General features: G+C 47.9%; 1 protein-coding gene across 4 annotated transcripts in view; it reads right to left on the minus strand.

Annotated features, from left to right (window-relative positions):
* LOC149330674 (uncharacterized) overlaps positions 1 to 12,002 on the minus strand; it is a 75,291-nt gene that overhangs the window by 15,948 nt on the left and 47,341 nt on the right. Inside the window, exon 3 of one of the 4 annotated variants that reach the window (XM_089561307.1) lies at positions 4,073 to 4,339. The exons of 2 other annotated variants lie outside the window; for them this stretch is intronic. The gene's annotated coding sequence lies outside the window, so the exon portion shown is untranslated. Of the gene's footprint in view, positions 1 to 4,072; positions 4,396 to 12,002 lie in introns of those variants that run through there. One more of the 4 variants, XM_089561309.1, reaches the window with a different exon arrangement.

Genomic DNA, 12,002 nt, shown 5'->3' on the forward strand with positions numbered 1-12,002 from the left:
GAGAGCGCATGTTTTAGCGTGATACGGTCGTACTCTCCAGACGTCGATGAGATGGCCAAGGATTGTGAGCTGACGGCGGCCGTAATGACACTTTACGGAGTTGAGCTGGAGCCCGAGTATTCGGAAGACAGCGAGGATAGCTGAAAGCCAGTCGAAGTGTCCAAATCAGAAATAGCTTGGAACGGTTTGAAAACGCCTAAAAAAGTCTCAGCTTGAGCTTTTGACAAGAGCCACCGAGTAGCATTAAGTATCCATTTCAAGGTTTTCACCAAGGTTATAGAACAGCGTGACAATATTTATTTATTTATTTTATTTATTTATTTAGAACATACTGCAGGCCTACAGTAGGCCCAAGCAGGAGGGGCGAATACATAATATATGCAAAAAAGAACAGGTTTAGCAAAATTGAAAAATGTTAAATACAAGTTGTAACACAAAATACAGCAATAAATACAAGGCTCAGATGCAAAATACAAAAAGTAAACGTAGAAATAAATGGCTCTCAAATTAAATGCTGTGAAGAAAACATAGAGTCAAAAGAATCAGCTGTGGTTAAGAGATCTGGCGGACACCTGTTCCACCCCTCAATGGTGCGTGGAAAAAATGAGTATTTAAAGGCGTTAATCCTAGCACTGTAAGGGGTTAATGATTGTGTATGATGATTTCGTGTTTGGCGCGTAGTGTTAGGTTTGAGGAAGGGGTCTGCATTCATAGACAGTTTATGGTTTTTTAGTAAGAAAAGTAGTTTCAGTCTTTGAATTTTCCGCCGCAGCTGTAATGTTTCAATACCGTGAGTTCGCATGAGGGTCGTTGGTGAGTCAGTTACACGATACTTTGAAAAAATAAAACGGACGGCTTTGCGTTGAATCATTTCAAGGGCCTCGATGTTACGTTTAGTGTAGGGATCCCAGACGGTGCACGCATATTCTAGTGATGGTCTTATTATCGAAAAGTAGGTTAATTTTTTAAGTTCAGGTGGGGCAAGTTTTAGTTTATGTCTAAGAAAGCAGAGTTTACGAAATGCTGAGGAGCATACGTTTGATACATGTTTATTCCAGCTAAGGTTTTTTGTTATTGTAACTCCTAGATACTTGTACTCGCTCACTTCGGTCAGAAGGTGAGATGAAATATTGTAAGGAAATGAGAAGGAAGCCTTTTTGTTAGTTATCGTCATGTATACTGTTTTCTCTAAATTTAGCTTCATGTCCCATTTATTACACCATGTATGTATGTTCTGAAGATTGGAGTTTAGTAAAACTTGATCATCTTGGCAAGTAATTTGGTGAAATAAAACGCAGTCATCTGCAAATAATCTAATTTCAACAGGGGTAGTTATAACGTTAATAATGTCATTGATATATATTAAAAAGAGGAGAGGTCCGAGGACACTTCCCTGTGGGACGCCTGAAGTGACCGGCAGGTGGTTTGAATAGCAATCATCAATACAAACAAATTGTGTGCGGTGAGAAAGGTATGAGGAAATCCAACGAATTATGAAATTAGGGAGACCAATAAGTTCAAGTTTGTAAATTAGTTTGGCATGAGAAATAACATCAAAGGCTTTGCTGAAGTCTAAAAATATAACATCCATTTGACCAGCGCTATTTAGTACACTTGCAAAAGCATGAATGACAGAAGTTAGCTGAGTGACAGTGGAAAAGCCTTTTCGAAACCCGTGCTGATGGGAGGTAAGTACCTTGTTATCGTTTAGAAATGTAGTAATGTAGTTAGCTATGATATGCTAAGCAAGTTTGCAACATGTGGAAGTTATTGATATGGGACGATAATTAGCAATCAAGGCAGGATCACCCTTTTTCAGCACGGGCACAATCCGCGCTTTCCTCCAGTCGGAAGGAATGTTTCCTGTTTCTAATGATTTGCGGAAAATAACAACCAGGAACTCTGTGATGGCTTCTGCATAACGGCGCAAAAAAATATTTGGTATCCCGTCAGGTCCAGCGGACGCTTTAGGTTTGAGGTTAAGTAGCATGGAGAACACGCCAGATGAAGAAACAATGTCGGGGGTCGAGTTGGGAGACATGGTACTGGGTTGAACAAATAAACTATGATGGGAAAACACACTCTGAAAATACTTATTGAATGCCTCAGAGATTTGCGATTTATCAGCAAGCTGCACACCTTGACATGAAATGCGCGTAATTGCTTTTTTCTTTTTCGATAAAAATTTCCAGAACTTATCTGGTGAGTCACGAAGAAAATTTGGCAGGCTATGCTGAAAGTAATTTTGTTTAGCCTGGCGCAAAGCGCTTGTGAAGTTAGCCTGATGTATTTTAACTATATTTCGACAGGCACCCCCATGCTTCAGACGTTTGATTTTTCTTTTCAAATGTATTATTTCTCGCGTGATCCAAGGAGTTTTTTTACACGTTTTCTTTGTTCTATTAGGAATGTAGTTATCAATGCAGTACGTACAGATTTCTTTAAATTTATTCCAGAGTTCATCAACATTAGTTCCTCGAAACATGTCAAGGTGTAAGCTGAAGTAGTCTAACACACTTTCATCATTAGCTCTGGAGAAGTTTTTCACGGAAATAATTTTTGCAGGTTCACTGTCGACATATTGTTGAATGGGACAAGTAAAAACCACCATGCAGTGATCAGATAACCCAGTTTCAACTGAAACAGTAAAACGTTCTGTTTCTTGGCTGAGAAAGACGAGGTCGAGAATAGATGCAGCTTCACCGTGTATGCGCGTTGGGTGCTTAACTCCCTGTTGCAAATTATGAGTCAGCATAATATCACACATGTATGAGGCATTTATGTCATTGTTTGTACTAGGGAAGGGACTATTCCAGTCAATATTTGGGAGATTAAAATCACCGACAAGGTATATTTTATCACGGCGAAATTTAGAGATGTGATCGGCCAGATCACATAAATATTGAGGTGGTGAATCAGGTGGTCTGTATACAGCAAAAAGCACAAACGATCTACCCCCGTACGACAGTTTTAAAGTCACACTTTCATGGTTAGCTATTTGCTGCAACGAGTGTGCCTCTGTGTTTTGATTCACCAGGACCGCTACTCCCCCTCCACGTGTTGCTCTATCACGGCGAAAAACTTGATAAGAGCGGGGGAAAACAGTTTCATCATCAATATCATCTCTCAGCCAAGTCTCAGTTATAACTACGGCGTGTGGATTGTGAATCAACAAGATAGCCTCCAAAGCCTCCGATTTATTTACAATACTACGTGCATTGATATTAAGTAAGCGAAATTCCTTAACACGAGGTTGAGAATGTCAGTCTCTGCTTTGATAACTGTTTTTATCAGCGAGTTGAACTCTGCTGTTATCGCTGTCATCCCAGGTGTAAAGCATTTTTTCGATTCGCAGCTTGTCATTTATCAAGGTAACTTTTTTTCCTTCATCCCTTTCTGTTTTCGCGCTGTCCCACAGTAATTTACGCTTCCTAAGTTTGTTTCGTGAATAATCGTTCTGTATTGAAACATTACTGCCTTTTAGTTTCGAGCAGTTTTTAAAGAGTTCTTGCTTTTCGTTATAGTCCTGGAAGAACACAATTACAGGGCGGTTTGTTGCCTTTTTGCCCAGCCTGTGTATTCTGCCCACAGAACTGCAAGATACATTAAGCTTTTCTGCAAAAACTTCAGTTAGAACCTTCTTTTTCAAGTCAGCCTCAGATTCCCCGGGTTCCTCTTTTACTCCAAAAACAATAAGGTTTGAGCGGCGGCTCCTGTCTTCTAAATCAGTTATTTTCGCCTGGAGTTCATATATTGTTTGTTCTAGAGTGTCAATCCTGTTTATCTGCTTCTCCAAGGCTTTAAACCTTAGTCTCATATCATTCATGAGTTTTTCCATATTGCTCTGTTGCTCTCTCAAAGCAGTTACTTCAGTGGCTAGGCCTTTTTGCCCTTTAAGTAATTCTTTCAGCATTTCACTAGTATCCGGACCGGGATTAGTTTCAACGTCTCCACATAGGAGCAGTTTGCACATACAAAAAGCATTGTAGGCAATTTCAACGAACTGCTGTGGGCACGGCAGGACCAGAAGACAGCGGCAATCACTTTTAACAGAACAGTAATCGGTACTAACCTGCACAAGGCAGAAGAGAAGCTTGTGAGACCACATGCCTACGCTGGTTCCGCCGCGCCCACTGAAGACAAATTCTTGTTGACGTTCTTTTAAAGGCGATTCGGACAAGGTCACGTGGTGGCTAGGTGGCGTTTCAGGCTTGATGTCACGCGGGAATGGACAATCAAAAGGAAGAGGCTCCAAAGGTGACGGTGCAGCCAGAGAACACGTGTCGGTTGCTGATCCATTTACTGCAGTCGTTGATGCGGCAGAACTGGGCAAGAAAACCTGCACAAGGCAGAAGAGAAGCTTGTGAGACCACATGCCTACGCTGGTTCCGCCGCGCCCACAATATGGAAGGCGCGATCATGGTATGACGACAGGGTATACGTCCTCTGCGAATTTGTAATTTCAACTGAAACCATTACGCAAATACGGACTTCCAGGCATGTTGGCACAAATAAGGTACGACATCTTTCAGGCTAAGTTTATTTCTTGACCCATGTGATGCAACCAGGGCCGCCTCTTTTGCCTTGGTCAAGCAGCACTACCGGAATTCTGCACCGAGATTTAAACAGAGGTTTAATCGGGAAAAAGTTCCTACTGTGCAAAATGGTGTTATCACCATTGTGGTAACCAGCCCCTCATTACTTTCTCTGCTGAACTGGGGTGTAGCATAAGCGAAAGGCAGTGACGCCGCTGTGAAAGAAAGGAGTCGTCCAGACTCTGTCTCCGTCCGTCGTGTCGGGCGCCACCCTGCGTCCACTCTTTGATCCAGGGAACAAATGAAGCTGGAGAGCCAGCTCTATTGAAAAGTGCTAGAGAATGGTGCGTTTTTGGGAGGGGGTGGGGGAGGGGTGCTTCGTGGTGGATTGGAAAGATAGTGTCGCTACGCAGTCAGAGGTTCCGATATACCAGACCCTCCTGCCCGGCGGGAGATTGGCGCTGCATTTAGTTTCGCAACAATGCAGACCGATGTTGCGTCGACCTGATCATGTTTGTGAGAAGGAGAATGAAGTTTAAAAACCCTGGAAAAAGGTGCGTCGGCGGGAGAATACTAGTGCAGGCCGAGAGCAGAGGGAAATGCTGAGCCCATTACGTCAGCTTTGCGCTATCGGTACCTGCCTTGCGGCACGCTCGTGTTCGCGATCTTGTCTTACTCCCCTTGCTCTGGCCTATCATAATTTCATGCGCCTGGCCGCAGCCACAATGATTATGTCGGCCGAGCCCATATAAAAGTGGTCTGTAGACTTTCTATAGACTTCTTAAAGATATATTGCTTCTTATAGATATTTCATTTCGTCTATTGATAGTCTATAGACAAAGGACCACTAAAAGTGTAAGGTCATAAATGCAGCGATTGCCTATGAGGCGTCATAGTAATTGTATAGGCTGTAGATAGACTATAAAATTTGTCCATTTAAAATTTATACATTATATTGACAAGTCTATAGAGTAAGAGTAAAAGAGGACAGGAGGCTCTAGAGAAATTCCGATTCATGGCAGAGTTGTCCTTTGTACTAAGCGGTAAGAACTTTCGTGAAAACAGAGGTGCATTTTTGTTTTAATTCCTCTGCCCTATTGGATGATGTAAACTCTGCGAAGTTTTCCCCCCGTGCATCAGGTCCACGTAGCCAGCTGTAAGACTTTGAAAACAGTAAGGCGATGAGCGTGGTGTAGTGCTGAGGAACAAATCAGGCACGTATTTGAAGAAACACTTCTTTATTGCGATAAAAAGTAATGCGACAACGTGTCACGTGTCAGAAATGTAAGATAAAGATTACTCCGGGCACCGATGTAGATATACTCAGATTGGGACAATTGTGAGCCTTAAAAGACATTTACAGAAGCCCTGCATGCTTGATAAATGCATGCACCGAACGATTAGGCTTAAAGACGCCGGTGCGTGCATCTTGAATATAATGAAGCCGTGAGGCTTTTTTCTCTTTGCTTATCAGTATCTGTCTTGCTTGAAATACTGCCTTGCGAGCCATGCTAGTTCGTTCCCTTCGCAATCCGTTGCTGGTCGTCGAGCTTTACCACAGGTAGCAACCAATTGAAAGCCTTCTGTATTCAGCATCCTTGTTGTCGCAAACAAGATTTCTTCTAGTCTTCTGCCAAACAGGAAGACACAGAACAGTCATTCATCGACAATGCATTAAGTCTTCCAGCGCTCGACACAAGGATCTTAATATTCCGAAAAGTACGTAATGCGAGCACATTTATTCGGTAAGACCGTAAATTGTTAACCTGTCATTTAAAGTGCTGCGGTTTCTTACTAGCACAAAAGCCCCCACTGAACGCTCAACGAAAAATGAACTGTCTGCGTGGCTTTCATAGCCAAATTTGCGGTAGAGTGGAAAAATCAGTGGTCGTCGTCTATGTGACGTTCTCCTCTGCTGCTCCGGACGCGAGTACTGAAGCGTCGCCGTTCAGACTTGCTTCAGCAGCGGTTTTGACGGCAGACCCTGCATTGTCTGTCATGTCCATTTGCGCTAGCTGGCCTAACGTGGGTTGTTTTCTGGCAGCGTAATGGACGTCGGTGCCTGCTGACGGGTCGTCTAGCATAAATCGGCTTTTGGATATCCATACTCGAATGCATATCTGCAGAGGTTACCGGGACCACTGCCTGGGCTGCAGTACTGTCAGGGGACACCCCATCATGCGTCCGTGTTGTTGCTCCCGGCACATTTTGTCGCATTTCCCTGAAGTCCGAAGCGTTCAACCCTCCGTTCTCTGCTTGTGGTACAGAATAAAGAGCCGACTGGTTCGTTGAAGCAATGCGAACCTCATGGTGCAGTTGGTGTCTCCCTCTGTGCGTGGACATGAACACCATGCTGTGCGTGGACATGAGCACTGATGGGGTGTTGATGGCGAGAAAGGTACGATGGATAATGTTGTGACACTGCATTTAGTGGAGCCGGACGATGCAGATTAAGGATACCCCTTTGGTGCACGCACTGGCGTCTACCAGCAACTACCCCAGAAGTTGGCTCTGATAATGATCGGTGCACAGGACGTTTCCAGCGAGAAGGTTCTTCATAACGTAACGATCCGGTCAGGTTTGATTCATGATTGTCTCCTTACAGATGCTGGATGAAGTGTTCTGCGCTGGAAGACACTGGGGAAGAAAGCTGCATCGGTGGTATCTGCTGTCCAGCATAGCGCCTATCCTTTTGCGGACTACTCTTCCGTCGCTTGGCCTGTAGGACAGGAGGAGGGGGCATAAGGGTTCTGTCTCGGTCCAATGCGACCTCGCTTTCGCTACTCCGGAGGTTTAGCTGCTGTCCACGTTCACCTTTAAAACGAGGGCTAAACGACATTGCGCGAGGGTTTGCAAGAGTCGATGATCGGGTAGGTTGAACCTCCTCCGGTCGAAAGTAGATTTTGGCGTGCGACTCCTCTACTGAATGAACAGTCGTGTCTTGGTTTTCTGGAGCGTTCACACGCTTTGGCATGAGCGAGTTCCTCAGGATGCCCCTACAGCTGGACTCGTGGCTGTTCCTCAGGATGCTTCTAGAGCTAGACTTGCGGCTATCTCTGATTCCATCATCCTGGGAACCAGAGTGTGATCCTGAGGAGACAGCGTTGTGAGACTTCTCTGCTGAATAAACGGACGTGTCTTGGTTTTCGGGAGCGCTCTCATGCCCTCGCGTGAGAAAGTACCTCAGGGTACTTCCAGAGGTAGACTCGCGGCTGTCTTTCATTCCGTCAGCCTGGGAGCCAGAGTGTGAGCTATAGGAGGCGGCGTTGTTGAAGCTTAAGTGCAAGTCAGCGGGATAGGTGGTGAGAGCTGATTTGCAAGGACTGTTGTCAGAGCTGCTGTGGAAGCCTGCGTGGGAGCTTGTGCACAAGCTCGGGGGGGAACCAGTTCGAGTGCCAGACTAGGAGCTGGTGACGGAGTCGCGCGAGCCTATCTGGGCTGCAGTGTCGAAGCTTGAGTAAGAGGTATGAGGAGATCTTGTATGCGATTGACTTGAAGATATTGCGTTGGAAATAGTGTGGGTGCCTGAGAGGGAGCTTGAGTACATTCCAATCTGGGGTTCCGTGGGAAAACCAGGGTAGGTGCTGGTGAGGGAGGCGTCCGATCCTGTCTGACGCAGTGCCGAAGCTTGAGTAAAAGAAAGCACGAGACCATGTACACGATCCGCTGAAGGATATGGTGTTAAAAATGACGTGGGAGCATGTGCGCAGTGCAGTGTGGGGTTCCGTGGGGAACCCAGGACAGGGGCTGGTGAGGGGGGCGCGCGAGCTAACCTAGGCTCCAGTGTCGAAGCTTGAGTCGAAGGTAGCCGGAGAGCTTGTGGGCGATCCACTGGGGGATACGGTATTAGAAATGGCGTGGCAGCCGGGGAGAGATCTAGAGCGCAATCTATTGTGGGGTTCCGCAGGGGAAGGAGGGCAGGAGCAGGTAAGGGAGGGGCGCGATCTAATCCGGGCTCCAGAGTCGAAGCTTGAGTCGGAGGTAGCAGGAGAGCTTGTGTGCGATCCACTGTGGGATTCCGCAGGGGAACGAGGGTAGAAGCTGTTGAGGGAAGTGCGCGAGCCAATCTTGGCTCCAGCGTCAAAGCTTGAGCCGCAGCTGGCAGGAGAGCTCGTGTGCGATACACTGGCGGATACGCTATTGGAATTGGCATGGTAGCCGGGGAGGGATCTTGCGCGCAATCCATTGTGGGATTCCACAGGGGAAGGAGGGTAGCATCTGGTGAGGGAGGTGTGAGAGAAAATATGGGCTCCAGTATCGAAGCTTGAGTCGGAGGTAGCAGGAGACCGTGTGTGCGATACACTGGGGGATACGGTATTGGAATTGGCATGGTAGCCAGGGAGGGATCTTGCGCGCAATCCACTGTGGGATTCCGCAGGGGAAGGCCGGCAGGATCTGGTGAGGGAGGTGTGCGAGCTAATCTGGGCTCCATTGTCGAAGCTGGAGTCGGAGGTAGCAGGAGAGCTTGAGTGCGATACACTGGGGGAGGACACGGTATTGGAAACGGCATCGCAGCCGGGGAGGGATCTTGCTCGTAGTCCACTTTGGGATTCCGCAGGGGAAAGTGGGTAGGATCTGGTGAGGGAGATGTGCGACCTAATCTGGGATTCAGTGTCGAAGCTTGAGACGGAGGTAGCAGGAGAGCTTGTGTGCGATCCACTGTAGGATTCCGCAGGGGAACGAGGGTAGAAGCTGTTGAGGGAAGTGCGCGAGCTAATCTTGGCTCCAGTGTGGATGCTTGAGTCGGAGGTAGCAGGAGAGCTCGTGCGCGATACACTGGGGGACACGGTATTGGAATTGGCATGGTAGCCGGCGAGGGATCTTGTGCGCAATCCACTGTGGGATTCCTCAGGGGAAGGAGGGTAGGATGTGGTGAGGGAGATGTGCGACCTAATCTGGGATTCAGTGTCGAAGCTTGAGTCGGAGGTAGCAGGAGAGCTTGTGTGCGATCCACTGTGGGATTCCGCAGGGGAACGAGGGTAGAAGCTGTTGAGGGAAGTGCCCGAGCTAATCTTGGCTCCAGTGTGGAAGCTTGAGTCGGAGGTAGCAGGAGAGCTCGTGCGCGATACACTGGGGGACACGGTATTGGAATTGGCATGGTAGCCGGCGAGGGATCTTGTGCGCAATCCACTGTGGGATTCCTCAGGGGAAGGAGGGTAGGTGCTGGTGAGGGAGATGTGCGACCTAATCTGGGATTCAGTGTCGAAGCTTGAGTCGGAGGTAGCAGGAGAGCTCGTGCGCGATACACTGGGGGACACGGTATTGGAATTGGCATGGTAGCCGGCGAGGGATCTTGTGCGCAATCCACTGTGGGATTCCTCAGGGGAAGGAGGGTAGGTGCTGGTGAGGGAGATGTGCGACCTAATCTGGGATTCAGTGTCGAAGCTTGAGTCGGAGGTAGCAGGAGAGCTTGTGTGCGATCCACTGTGGGATTCCGCAGGAGAACGAGGGTAGAAGCTGTTGAGGGAAGTGCGCGAGCTAATCTTGGCTCCAGTGTGGAAGCTTGAGTCGGAGGTAGCAGGAGAGCTCGTGCGCGATACACTGGGGGACACGATATTGGAATTGGCATGGTAGCCGGCGAGGGATCTTGTGCGCAATCCACTGTGGGATTCCTCAGGGGAAGGAGGGTAGGTGCTGGTGAGAAAAGTGCGCGACCCAGTGGAAACTACAGTGCCGATGCTAGAGGGGGGTCCAGAAGGAAAACTCGTGTGACATTCAATGCACGATACAGAGTTAGGGCTGGTGTGAGAGCCTGTAACGGAGCTTGCTGGATAGCTTGCGAGAGAGACTGAGTAAGAGCCAGTATGGGATCCAGTTTGAGAGTTAAGGTAGGAGCTACTGAGGGAGGCGGTATCATAGGGAGCTTTGGAGTGGTCATGGTGGGCCGGGTGAAAGGCTGTGTCGGAGCCAATAAGCAAGCTACTACGTGATCTTGTGTATGATGCTGTTTTAAAGCTATCGTTGGATTCCGTGCTGGAGCCTGCTTCAGATTGAGCGTGAAAGGTTTTGACGGGCGCCTTTAATGGAGGAGGCACTAAACCCGTGGACGTACAGAGCTGAGGACTTTGAAGCCCGCCGTCAGTAACATACTCGCTGGCAATGCTTTCGTGTACGTGGAACGGCCCTGCGCCTGCCCTCAGTGTGCTAGAGCTCGTTCTTAGCCTGCTTGAACTCGTTGGTTGCGTGCTCGCCTCTTCTGAACGGGGTCTTGGAAAACCAGGTATTCTGGATTGTTTAGACAACTTTACTGAGACTACGAAGTCTTCACGAGTGTCGCTAGTTTGTTGACGACGTGGGCAAATAGAAGCAGAGCTTGCGGTCAGCTCGACGGGTCCCTTATTAGCAAACTCAGATGTGGGCGCAGTCTGATTGCTTTTAGACCTTTCCAGCATGCCGAATTTCTCACTCTGAGTAGGGCGTTCCGTTAAAGCAGCAAGACAGATCTCCTGCGGGGCAGCGGTAGCTTCAAGCAGAACGCCTTGTTGGTAAACTGGACGGCGCCTGCTGCGCCGAGTGGTTGTTCTGGAGGCTACTTTTGATCGTTCGGGGCTCAGCATCGCACCTTGATGTAGGACTGGACTTGCACTTGTGCGGCGGGGACCTTCGGACGTAATCGCGCTTTTCCGAAATAGGCTACGGATTACTGCACCTGAAACTTCCGGGGATGCAGGCGTGGATTCGTCACAAACATGAGTCGGTCGCCTGTGCCCGGGAATGGGAGGGTAAGGTGGCGAACCTGAAATAGGCACGTCTTGGTGAAGGCGAGTGGAGTCTTTTTGTTCGAGAGTACTTGAAGTAGGAACTTCCCGAGAGAAAAACAGACCAAGGGCAGTCATACTTGTGTGCTCCAAAGTACCACTGTGAGCAAGACTTTCATGTATCGCAGTAGACGGTTCAGTCGTGGGGCTGGTGATCACGGAAGAAGGCTGTGACAACGACGTTCTCACGTTTTTGCCATCTACGGCAGCAGTCGCATCGGAAGAAGACTGGGACTCTGAAGCACTGGATCGTGTTTGTTCGGCCCTCAGCCGCGCTTTTTTTGATGGCAGGGTCTTGTACATGGTGAAACAGTTGCACCTTTGGTTGCTCTTTCACAAGGCTTCGCTGGAAGTAGAATGGAGAGCTTCGAGTAGTCGCTTAATCCTGACCACCCGATGCCTACCTGAACGGAGAGAAATCAAGAATAAGGGCAACAGTGTGTCTGTCGCTGTGCCACTGGGACAGGTAATTAATAATTTTTCAAGGCTGCGTGGAATACTTAAAAACATTGTGCGAAGACAGTGTTTTACACGTGACCTTGAAAGAAAGGTATAACTGCTGTTCAGAGAACCCCTTGCCAATCACTCGCTGCATCAGACAGTCTACACGAGGAAAATATCGGTGATCTTCCTGCAGCCGCAGAAAGTGGCCTTATTAAAAAACTTGAAAACGAAAATTCGCTTTTCAAGATTTTTACTGATGTCATGT

Source organism: Amblyomma mixtum, chromosome 9 (genome assembly GCF_055824585.1).
Source record: "Amblyomma mixtum isolate Tamu chromosome 9, ASM5582458v1, whole genome shotgun sequence".
Taxonomy (NCBI): Eukaryota; Metazoa; Arthropoda; class Arachnida; order Ixodida; family Ixodidae; genus Amblyomma; species Amblyomma mixtum.